Consider the following 12487-nt stretch of genomic DNA (forward strand, 5'->3'; position numbering starts at 1 on the left):
TGTTACGGTGGTTTTGGTTAACTAAAGTGAGTGAGCGAACTCACAAGTTTGGTGAGTGAGTAGTCACCCTAAGTAGTGGGTGCACTATTGAGATTGTCATTGGTTGTAGTTACCCATCGTAACTAGGATGACCGATTAATGTGTGCGACGAGGACTTGAATTCCGTAATGGGATGCAACAAGTCTAATGATTGTAGTATTGGGGTACACTTGGTAGAGTGTGTGGTTAGAAAATCTTGTAAGGATTCTAGTTGTGAGTCGCCTTGGAATTGACGAATCGAGGAGTCTTTGGGTCGTTAAACTCATGGGAGTGGGACCCGTATGATGTTGATTGCGTTAGTGTGTTATGGATTATAGGGTAACGTTCCTAATGGAATATCCCTTGTAGTAGTTGTTGTATCGATGTGTGAAAGGGTGTAAGACTTGGTGTTCCCAAGCATCTCCTTAGTGTTAGATGAAAGGTTTCGTTAGGCTATATCGTTTGGCCTTGTGGGAATTGCGGGTAGCGTGTGATTGCTAGGAACTTTTGATAAGACAATAAACCGTAAGGTTTGTCGAGTAGGTATGATTTCGGGTCATTATTGTGGAGAAATGGGTGACATCGGGTGTATGGAACCCAAAGATTGAGTTTCTAAATCTTGGTAGATTGTGGTAAGAGTCTGCATGACACTGCGTCGGGTGCTTTCTTATACCTGCTAGTGTAATGTTCAACTCCGGTGATGGTGTGATCACTTTGTGCTTTAAGGTGCCCGTGTGATACCCTTGAAAGCAGCGAAGATTAGAATAGTGATCGACGGGTGATAGTAATTCGACGGTTGCGAAGGTCGAAGTTTAAGAGCACAACAACTACAACAACAATACTCAATCCCATGAAAGTGGGGTATGAGAGAGGTGGGTTTAGACAATCATTCCTCGTACCCTAGATTAGAAGGAAGTCACTACTCCATCCGCGGGTATAGAACCCTCGACTAGATAAGGTCATCTCTCCCTCTACTCTAGAGCAAAAGAGATTCCTTCCTAAAGGACCTCCGGCCAGAAATGCTCATAAAAATGAAATAGGAAGGGCAAATGTGTAGTGCCCCGACCAAATCCATATCGACGAGAACATTACATATGATTACATCGCGAGGTATTTGACCTCTATATGATACATTTTACAAACATTGCATTCGTTTTTAAAAGACAACCTTTCATTTCATCGAAAGTTGACAGGCATGCATACCATTTCATAATATCCAAATTATAAATGACCTAATTCGCCATTTACTTAATAATAATCTCTAATGAACTTCAACGACTCGAATGCAACATCTTTTGAAATATGTCATGAATGACTCCAAGTAATATCCTTAAAATGAGCTAATGCACAGCGGAAGATTTCTTTCAAACCTGAGAATAAACATGCTTTAAAGTGTCAACCAAAAGGTTGGTGAGTTCATTAGTTTATAGTAATCATTTCATTTCATCTTTTTAATAGACCACAAGATTTTAAGTATTATAAAAGTCGTGCAGGAGTCCCATTCCAACTGCACAAGAAAAATATCATTCTTATGAAGAACACCTGGTGAGGATTCCAAAATATAATAGTAACCATCTGTGCCGGTCTTTCACCCCACGGCTGAATACATGTGCCTTCAAAATATAGAACCTCTGTGCCGGTCTTTACTCCCCCACGGCTGAACACATGTATATAAAATATAGGACAACCGGTGCCAAAATACAAAACCATTCATTCAACTCGGGAGCTCATTCGCTCTAACTGAAATAAACCAGTGATAATACGTGTCATAATAATCAATCCCAACCCCAGATAATTCTATCATAGAATGCAGTTCGATTACTTGTGTCTATTTCGTAAAACAGTTATAAAAGATGCGCATGTATTCTCAGCCCAAAAATGTAAAGGGAAAAAAAAGACAAATGAAACTCACCTAATGTATTTTGTAGTAAAAATACATATGACTATACTGAACAATGCAGGGTTGGCCTCAGATTCACGAACCTATATCAATTATATATATTAACTCGTATAATGGTAATCGAACAAATTTATATATATTATATCTTAAATTGCTTATTTAATAGAATAATATTGTTGATATGAAAGTATTAATGATAATAAATTTAAGAGTAATATTATGCTTATATTAATAATTATTATAATGATAATAATAATAATAATATTGATAATAATAATAATAATATTAATTTTGATAAAATAATAATATTAATAATAATACAAATTTTATAATAAAAGACACGTTTCATAATAATTTTAATAATAATGTTAGTTTTAGTAAAATGATACTTTTAATGAAAATTATCCTTTTTAATGATAATGATAATAATAATAATTATAATAATAATAATAGTAATAAAAATAATAAAAATAATAATAATGGTAGTAATAATAATGATTAACTTAACAATAATGATAATAATAATAATAATCTTAATTGTAACTATAGTTATAATAGTAATAAGCAATAATAATAATAATAATAATTATTATTATTCTAATAATAATGACATTAAATATAATAAAGATTTTTGTTAGAAAAACTACCTCAAAAGAAGCTTAAAAAAATATAGTCGCAACCCGGACTCGAACGACCTCTTGTACACCCACATGCATTCTAAACCATTGGGCCATTGCCCATTTTCTGAAATAATCCCCATCTAATTTCATTTAACCCACCTGTGTCTGCTTTCACACCTCTTCTTTTTCTAAAAAAAAAAATGCAAGAGCCGGGGCTCGAACCCGCGACCTCTCGATCAACAACCACGGCCTAACCAGTCATCTGCCAATAGCTTATCTGTTTTGATTACTGGATTAAATCCTCTTAATCAATCTACATCTGACCTTCCTCTTCTCCTTTTATATCTCATCGTGGATCATCTTATTCTACATCAAAGTTTATAAAAGCTTACAGGGCTGTAGCAGTTTCAGCCCATCCAGAGCTCATTTTCAATACTCAATTATCTAGAGATCAAACTAAACGTCTGCTAATCCTCGACCTAATAAGCAAATATGTGGCTAAATCTTAAACCCATTATTTATTGTTGTGTTAAATATACGGTTTTTGCAGATAGGTAATTCAAGAAAAACATCAGCGAATTACTAATCACCTCGTCCCACCTTCCCTCTTTCATTTTCCTTATCATCGATTATTATGATACACCATAATCATGTTATCATCATCATGATATCACTAACCCTAATGATAACATTAATAATGACTTTACTAACCTCCAATACTTATATGAAAAAGGGAGCAAGTGGTTAATTGTTTTCGGCCCACATCTTGAAAGAAAACTGAAATATTACATGGGTCATCACTACCACTCGATTCCCTTCTACTTTAATTAATCTCATGTATTCTTCTACTAAATATTTACATAATTATTTAACTAACAAAAATGTCCCAAAGTTTTTTACTTGTCGGGCCAATAATAAAAAAATTATGCCACGATCCACAGATGATACACTTAGGATTCGAAGTTGAAGCATAAAGTAGTAGTCGTTATCCACCGATTGACCTTATCGATATTTAATCCCCAACTGCCCATTATCCTTTATTCTTTAAATCAATACCATTAACTCAACAGCTCATTACTCTTATTATATACAAGTATTTATCACCAATGCTTAATATTTTGATATAAAAACGGGATTGAGGTTCTGTAAATGCATCAATTATTAGTGTCACTATCGACTTTATCTTAATCCTAGTCCCACCATCACCTTTTATTTGCTATAAAGGAAATAGACACCATACATTTGTTTAAGGTAAATTAACAGTAGAAGAGGAAATACTTCAATAGCAGCAATAATTTGGTTGTGGTTTAGTGGTTCCATGATTGCAAAACAGTAAATAGAAGACACGCATACCAGTAGTTTGAACAGGTTTGTTTGATGATCGAACAGAAGGTTCAATTAACGTTTGAAGGTTGTTTGTGGTGGTGTTTTAGGTTCACACAGAAAATAGTAGAAGAACACAAAGGAGTTTCAGCAGTTTTCATTTAGGTTGTCGTGGTGTCGGGAGGCTTGTGAAAACAGAAACGGTAAAAGTACAACAGCAATAAATTTTATATGTTTCTTGATTGAGTAAATTTCGAAGAAGGTGAAAGAAGAATTGGTGGTCAATGGTTATACCTTTGGTGATGGATGTATGGGTTTTTGTCAAGACAGAAACGAAAGACAGAAATGAGAACCAGGTTGTGGATGTTTATGGCCGCAATAATATCATGTAGATGGTGGTATGGGTGTTCGTAGAGCAAAGAAGAAGAACAAACGAGAGAGAGAAAAAGATAGAGGTGATGTAATGGTGATCAAGGGGATTATTATTCAAATGAGTTTCCACAAACTTGAGATATGCGATTGTTTTGTAGCTAAAAGAGACGTCGACAGGTTCATTATTAGAATAGCAAAAGAATATAAAAATAAAAGAGATGTGAAATTCTCAACTGCATTTGTTACTTTCTGTTTAGCTGGGAATCAAATGGTACTAGTTTTGTTCGTATAACAGATTGTAGAGACAAGATCAAGATTACCTACAGGATGATAGTAACCAAGAACATTTTATGATTCTAATTATTTATTTATAGTTATGTTTATATTAATAATTAAAATAATATTGTTAATAATATTGCTAATAAAAACATCTTAAGAATATTATCCTAATGCTGTTATTAATAATTATTACAATTAATAATTCAGTTAATAAATAAATAATGATAATAATAATTATATTGATAATAATAAATAATAGTGATAATAATAAAAATGATTGTACTAGTGGATACAAGGTGGTCTTGAAAAGTAGAAATCATCTTAGTGTTTTATACTGAACGTATTATGAACTGCATATCTCCATCTAACTTATATAAGGCTAAAAAGTTAAATGAGATTGGACTACTAATCAAATCTTACAATGGAGGTTAAATGTAAATGACTCACAATTCCATTTGATCTGTCTACATAAAAATCTCAAATTAATGTATAACTTGTTTAATATTAATCGAAACATCAAACGAGTATTACAATCATTTACTGTTTACTTAATATACTTCATATATATATATATATAAATATATTTTAAATAATAATTATCTTAATATCCTATTTTTATATTATTAATTTTAATAATATCAACATATAATATTTTAAATTATATTTCAAATTATTATATATTAATAGATACACACATATCTATTTACAATTAATTGTTCGTGAATCGTCGAGAGTAGTCGAAGGTCAATTGAATACATGAGTACAATTCCAAAACTTTTGAGACTCAACATTGCAGACTTTGCTTATCGTGTCGGAAACATATAAAGATTAAAGTTTAAATTTGGTCAGAAATTTACGGGTCACTACAGTACCTACCCGTTAAAGAAATTTCGTCCCGAAATTTAAGAGAGGCCGTCATGGATAACAATAAAAATATTTTTATGACCATTATGAGTTGATAAATAGAGTTTTATCAATATTGAATAATTTAGATAAAACGATTCGATTACTCGAAGTGCACGAGTGAAGCTATCACAAAAGAGTGAAAAGTTTCTTCTTAACTTTTGACGTAGTCATGGTTGATTTTCGGATTTCAAGGAATTTAAGAAAATCTTCTTTGATAAGATTTGATTCTTCGGTAATTAAGGAAATTAGGATCCTCTTTGATTAAATGCGATGATCTGTCTTGATTGCTCTGTCGGATATTTCACTATAAATCCATCCTCTTTGTTTTCTCTTCCCGACTTTAAATTAAGCGAATAATGGTTCGGAATTCGTAGGTATGAAGTTTTGGATGAACATAGTTAATGTTCTAAGAAGGAAATCGTAATGGCACGATCTTGATTTGGTAAATTACCAGAATATCCGAAAAGATAAAAACTATCAAGAAGATATGTTCTTAATATGTTTGGAGATTGGGTAGAATGCAAGAGTCGTGTAAATGGTACATGATGATGGTATGTTCTGTGAATCATCACATTTCATTAGAAACTCAGCATGAACACTGTAATATAATCACGTTGATCAAGTGTCATTATATTATACTAATTCATGCATCAGTTCCCAACATTACTTCAATAACATTCATATTTTAAGCTCAAAAGTTTACAGAATATAGAAACTAACAGTTTCTATATGATGTAACACTGATAGCACGAAGAGATTAATGATTTCAGATAGAAATAGTTATGAAAATATCTTCAAAAATATGGAAGATATTTATAATGAAAGATACAATGATATCTTGGAATTCCTAATATCGAAGGATGGTGATGAAAATTTGTTCGCAAGAGTTTGGAGTCAGAAGCAAGGTATTCGCTAAAGATTTCATCAGAAACAGAATCATCAGGATTCTTAATGTACAAGTTTAGTCCTTGTGATTTGTTCAGAGTCTCCTTCATAGTTTCGCATAATCCGCTTTTCGGTACTAAATTTACTATTGAGCGTTTCCAACACTCCATTCGTTATCATCAAACTTTTGGCCGTTTAGATAATCTACAATTTTTTTCTGTTTCCTCTGCATTTAATGCTACGATATCTGAATCATCGGTTATCACTCCGAGGTGATTTCAGGAGAATGTGTTTTTAGATGATTAAACGTTGATGATAATATGGTGGAATATAAATGGTTCCCTGATAACGATGACGAAAGGCAAGCTTATAAATCAAGGTTATAATAAGTCTTATCTGAATGAAAGTCGAAGCTGACTTGTTGGAGCTATGACAAAATTGGCTACTTTGAAAAAGGATTGTAAGGTTATCTTTGGTAATAACAACGCCAACGGAGTTAGTACAGATATGTGTTAAACGTTTACTCAAGTTCCGAGAATTTTCAGGTGCATAACTATACACATCAATCTTTTCTTCCATAGATGAAGTGCGGTTGGTTCATCCTCTCGATTTAGGTGTTTTCAAAAATCACGAAAGGTTTGAACGTAGATTGTAATCATTACGATACAAATGAGGTTTAAGATGAAATCAAGTGGCAAACTTGAAGAATTATTTAGTTTCATATGTTATAATCAATATTTTATTTCATTTTAATTGTCCACTGTTGGTAGTCGTCAATTGATTAGTTCACAGTTAGCTAGGAATAGTTAGCTAGAATTTTGTTAGCGTGGATTCTTAACAAAATTTCTCATAGTTAATTTGTTTGTTTCTAACAGATTTTATTCCGTCAAATGTTTTCTTCATTATGCCACTTGTTGAATTCTGATAGGTCAAAATCCAAATATGAAATTTGAATGGAAATGGTTATTCTGTGGTGAACGGATTCATATATCTGTGAATGTAAGTAGGATAGGAAATAACTGTTGAATCAGATTTGAAGAATGTACAGTGTAACTTATTAATGTGAAGTCTTAAATATTCCTCGGGTATTACCTACCCGTTAAAATATTTCATCATTAACAGTTTGTACGAAAGAATTTTTAATCACAATCTTTATGATAATATATATACATATATATTTTCGTCAGATGTAATTATGGATTTAATGAGTCAATATAATATTATACTCATTTGATTTTTGATTTGAGCTAGAATAAGTAATCTCTAAAACTATTAGGATCCACATATTCTTCACAGAATATTAATGAAGTTATGGTTCAATACTTCATTGTTAATTGCTGTTGGTACTCCTTGGTATTTATGGCACGTATGATGTTGATGTTCGTGGAACAGATTGTGAAATTGAGGCTTGGGATGCGGATGTTGTTGTTGGTGGTACTGTTGGTGCCGTTAATGTTGCTGAAGCTGGTACATTTTGCACCATATTCTTCAAGGCTACAACTCGGGTGCGAAGTTCGTTGACTTATTACTCCGGGATGATTGTCGGTAGGAACGAGCGAGTGAATAAGGTTTTAAATTTGATATAGTATATAATCATAGCGAGATATTCGGAAAATGAGGGTGAAAATGGTGTTTCTAATAGATTCACCAGTAAGTGTTTCAGGTTCTTTGCCAAAAGGTGAATTTGGTTGGTGGAAAGGATCGCCTTCTTCTTGTCTTCGATGATTAGGTAGGCTATGAACCCATCAGTTGAATTGGGGATGGCTGATTGGTTGATTCATTCTGATGGCGCTACTTCCAGAGCTTAGATGAACATCTATGTCGGATTAGCTGTCGAATTTCGAAGGACTTGAACTAGTTGTGAGTTCCATTGCGCACGATTGAATATAGGATTTCTCGATATGAAATGATTTTCGGATATCGAATGATATTCTAATTACGTAGAATACCTATACTTAGTACGGAAGATCCCGTAGATTACGAGGAGATTTAAGTAAACTTGTCAGATAAAGTCTACAGTAGCAGATACGCTAAGATACGAATTAGCAGATACGCTAAGATATGAATTTTGTCTATACACTATCTTTGCAATGAATGCAGTAAGACGCGTTTAGACTTTAGATGATAAGCAGGTAATTTTCGGCACGAAATAATAAGCAAAACTTTTAACATGCAGACCAGGTTCAAGTCCAGACTTATTAATATAACCTAACAACTACTAGGTCGAAGTCTAGACTTCACTAATGCATCCTAACAACTCCTAGTTAGACACACTAATGTCGACCTAGTTCGCTACGACCACCGCTCTGATACCACCTGTAGTGCCCCGACCAAATCCATATGGACGAGAACATTACATATGATTACATCGCGAGGTATTTGACCTCTATATGATACATTTTACAAACATTGCATTCGTTTTTAAAAGACAACCTTTCATTTCATCGAAAGTTGACAGGCATGCATACCATTTCATAATATCTAAATTATAAATGACCTAATCCGCCATTTACTTAATAATAATCTCTAATGAACTTCAACGACTCGAATGCAACGTCTTTTGAAACATGTCATGAATGACTCCAAGTAATATCCTTAAAATGAGCTAATGCACAGCGGAAGATTTCTTTCAAACCTGAGAATAAACATGCTTTAAAGTGTCAACCAAAAGGTTGGTGAGTTCATTAGTTTATAGTAATCATTTCATTTCATCATTTTAATAGACCACAAGATTTTAAGTATTATAAAAGTCGTGCAGGAGTCCCATTCCAACTGCACAAGAAAAATATCATTCTTATGAAGAACACCTGGTGAGGATTCCAAAATATAATAGTAACCATCTGTGCCGGTCTTTCACCCCACGGCTGAATACATTTGCCTTCAAAATATAGAACCTCTGTGCCGGTCTTTACTCCTCCACGGCTGAACACATGTATATAAAATATAGGACAACCGGTGCCAAAATACAAAACCATTCATTCAACTCAGCTCATTCGCTCTAACTGAAATAAACCAGTGATAATATGTATCTTAATAATCAATCCCAACCCCAGATAATTCTATCATAGAATGCAGTTCGATTACTTGTGTCTATTTCGTAAAACAGTTATAAAAGATGCGCATGTATTCTCAGCCCAAAAATGTAAAGGGAAAAAAAAGACAAATGAAACTCACCTAATGTATTTTATAGTAAAAATACATATGACTATACTGAACAATGCAGGGTTGGCCTCAGATTCACGAACCTATATCAATTATATATATTAACTCGTATAATGGTAATCGAACAAATTTATATATATTATATCTTAAATTGCTTATTTAATAGAATAATATTGTTGATATGAAAGTATTAATGATAATAAATTTAAGAGTAATATTATGCTTATATTAATAATTATTATAATGATGATAATAATAATAATATTGATAATAATAATAATAATATTAATTTTGATAAAATAATAATATTAATAATAATACAAATTTTATAATAAAAGACACTTTTCATAATAATTTTAATAATAATGTTAGTTTTAGTAAAATGATACTTTTAATGAAAATCATCCTTTTTAATGATAATGATAATAATAATAATTATAATAATAATAATAGTAATAAAAATAATAAAAATAATAATAATGGTAGTAATAATAATGATTAACTTAACAATAATGATAATAATAATAATAATAATAATAATCTTAATTGTAACTATAGTTATAATAGTAATAAGCAATAATAATAATTATTATTATTATTCTAATAATAATGACATTAAATATAATAAAGATTTTTGTTAGAAAAACTACCTCAAAAGAAGCTTAAAAAAAATATAGTCGCAACCCGGACTTGAACCCCCGACCTCTTGTACACCCACATGCATTCTAAACCATTGGGCCATTGCCCATTTTCTGAAATAATCCCCATCTAATTTCATTTAACCCACCTGTGTCTGCTTTCACACCTCTTCTTTTTCTAAAAAAAAATGCAAGAGCCGGGGCTCGAACCCGCGACCTCTCGATCAACAACCACGGCCTAACCAGTCATCTGCCAATAGCTTATCTGTTTTAATTACTGGATTAAATCCTCTTAATCAATCTACATCTGACCTTCCTCTTCTCCTTTTATATCTCATCGTGGATCATCTTATTCTACATCAAAGTTTATAAAAGCTTACAGGGCTGTAGCAGTTTCAGCCCATCCAGAGCTCATTTTCAATACTCAATTATCTAGTGATCGAACTAAACATCTGCTAATCCTCGACCTAATAAGCAAGTATGTGGCTAAATCTTAAACCCATTATTTATTGTTGTGTTAAATATACGGTTTTTGCAGACAGGTAATTCAAGAAAAACAGCAGCGAATTACTAATCACCTCGTCCCACCTTCCCTCTTTCATTTTCCTTATCATCAATTATTATGATACACCATAATCATGTTATCATCATCATGATATCACTAACCCTAATGATAACATTAATAATGACTTTACTAACCTCCAATACTTATATGAAAAAGGGAGCAAGTGGTTAATTGTTTTCAGCCCACATCTTGAAAGAAAACTGAAATATTACATGGGTCATCACTACCACTCGATTCCCTTCTGCTTTAATTAATCTCATGTATTCTTCCACTAAATATTTACATGATTATTTAACTAACAAAAATGTCCCAAAGTATTTTACTTGTCGGGCCAATAATAAAAAAATTATGCCACGATCCATAGATGATACACTTAGGATTCGAAGTTAAAGCATAAAGTAGTAGTCGTTATCCACCGATTGACCTTATCAATATTTAATCCCCAATTGCCCATTATCCTTTATTCTTTAAATCAATACCATTAACTCAACAGCTCATTACTCTTATTATATACAAGTATTTATCACCAATGCTTAATATTTTGATATAAAAATGGGATTGAGGTTCTGTAAACGCATCAATTATTAGTGTCACTATCGACTTTATCTTAATCCTAGTCCCACCATCACCTTTTATTTGCTATAAAGGAAATAGACACCGTACATTTGTTTAAGGTAAATTAACAGTAGAAGAGGAAATACTTCAATAGCAGCAATAATTTGGTTGTGGTTTAGTGGTTCCATGATTGCAAAACAGTAAAGAGAAGACACGCATACCAGTAGTTTGAACAGGTTCGTTTGATGATCGAACAGAAGGTTCAATTAACGTTTGAAGGTTGTTTGTGATGGTGTTTTAGGTTCACACAGAAAATAGTAGAAGAACACAAAGGAGTTTCAGCGGTTTTCATTTAGGTTGTCGTGGTGTCGAGAGGCTTGTGAAAATAGAAACGGTAAAAGTACAACAGCAATAAATTTTATATGTTTCTTGATTGAGTAAATTTCGAAGAAGATGAAAGAAGAATTGGTGGTCGATGGTTATACCTTTGGTGATGGATGTATGGGTTTCGAGGGTTTTTGTCAAGACAGAAACGAAAGACAGAAATGAGAACCAGGTTGTGGATGTTTATGGCCACAATAATATCATGTAGATGGTGGTATGGGTGTTCGTAGAGCAAAGAAGAAGAACAAACGGGAGAGAGAAAAAGATAGAGGTGATGTAATGGTGATCAAGGGGATTATTATTCAAATGAGTTTCCACAAACTTGAGATATGTGATTGTTTTGTAGCTAAAAGAGACGTCGACAGGTTCATTATTAAAATAGAAAAAGAATATAAAAATAAAAGTGATGTGAAATTCTCAACTGCATTTGTTACTTTGTGTTTAGCTGGGAATTAAATGGTACTAGTTTTGTTCGTATAACAGATTGTAGAGACAAGATCAAGATTACCTACAGGATGATAGTAACCAAGAACAGTTTATGATTCTAATTATTTATTTATAGTTATGTTTATATTAATAATTAAAATAATATTGTTAATAATATTGCTAATAAAAACATCTTAAGAATATTATCCTAATGCTGTTATTAATAATTATTACAATTAATAATTCAGTTAATAAATAAATAATGATAATAATAATTATATTGATAATAATAAATAATAGTGATAATAATAAAAATGATAGTACTAGTGGATACAAGGTGGTCTTGAAAAGTAGAAATCATCTTAGTGTTTTATACCGAACGTATTATGAACTGGATATCTCCATCTAACTTATATAAGGCTAAACAGTTAAATGAGATTGGACTACTAATCAA

This window comes from Rutidosis leptorrhynchoides, chromosome 3 (genome assembly GCF_046630445.1).
Source record: "Rutidosis leptorrhynchoides isolate AG116_Rl617_1_P2 chromosome 3, CSIRO_AGI_Rlap_v1, whole genome shotgun sequence".
NCBI classification, from domain to species: domain Eukaryota; kingdom Viridiplantae; phylum Streptophyta; class Magnoliopsida; order Asterales; family Asteraceae; genus Rutidosis; species Rutidosis leptorrhynchoides.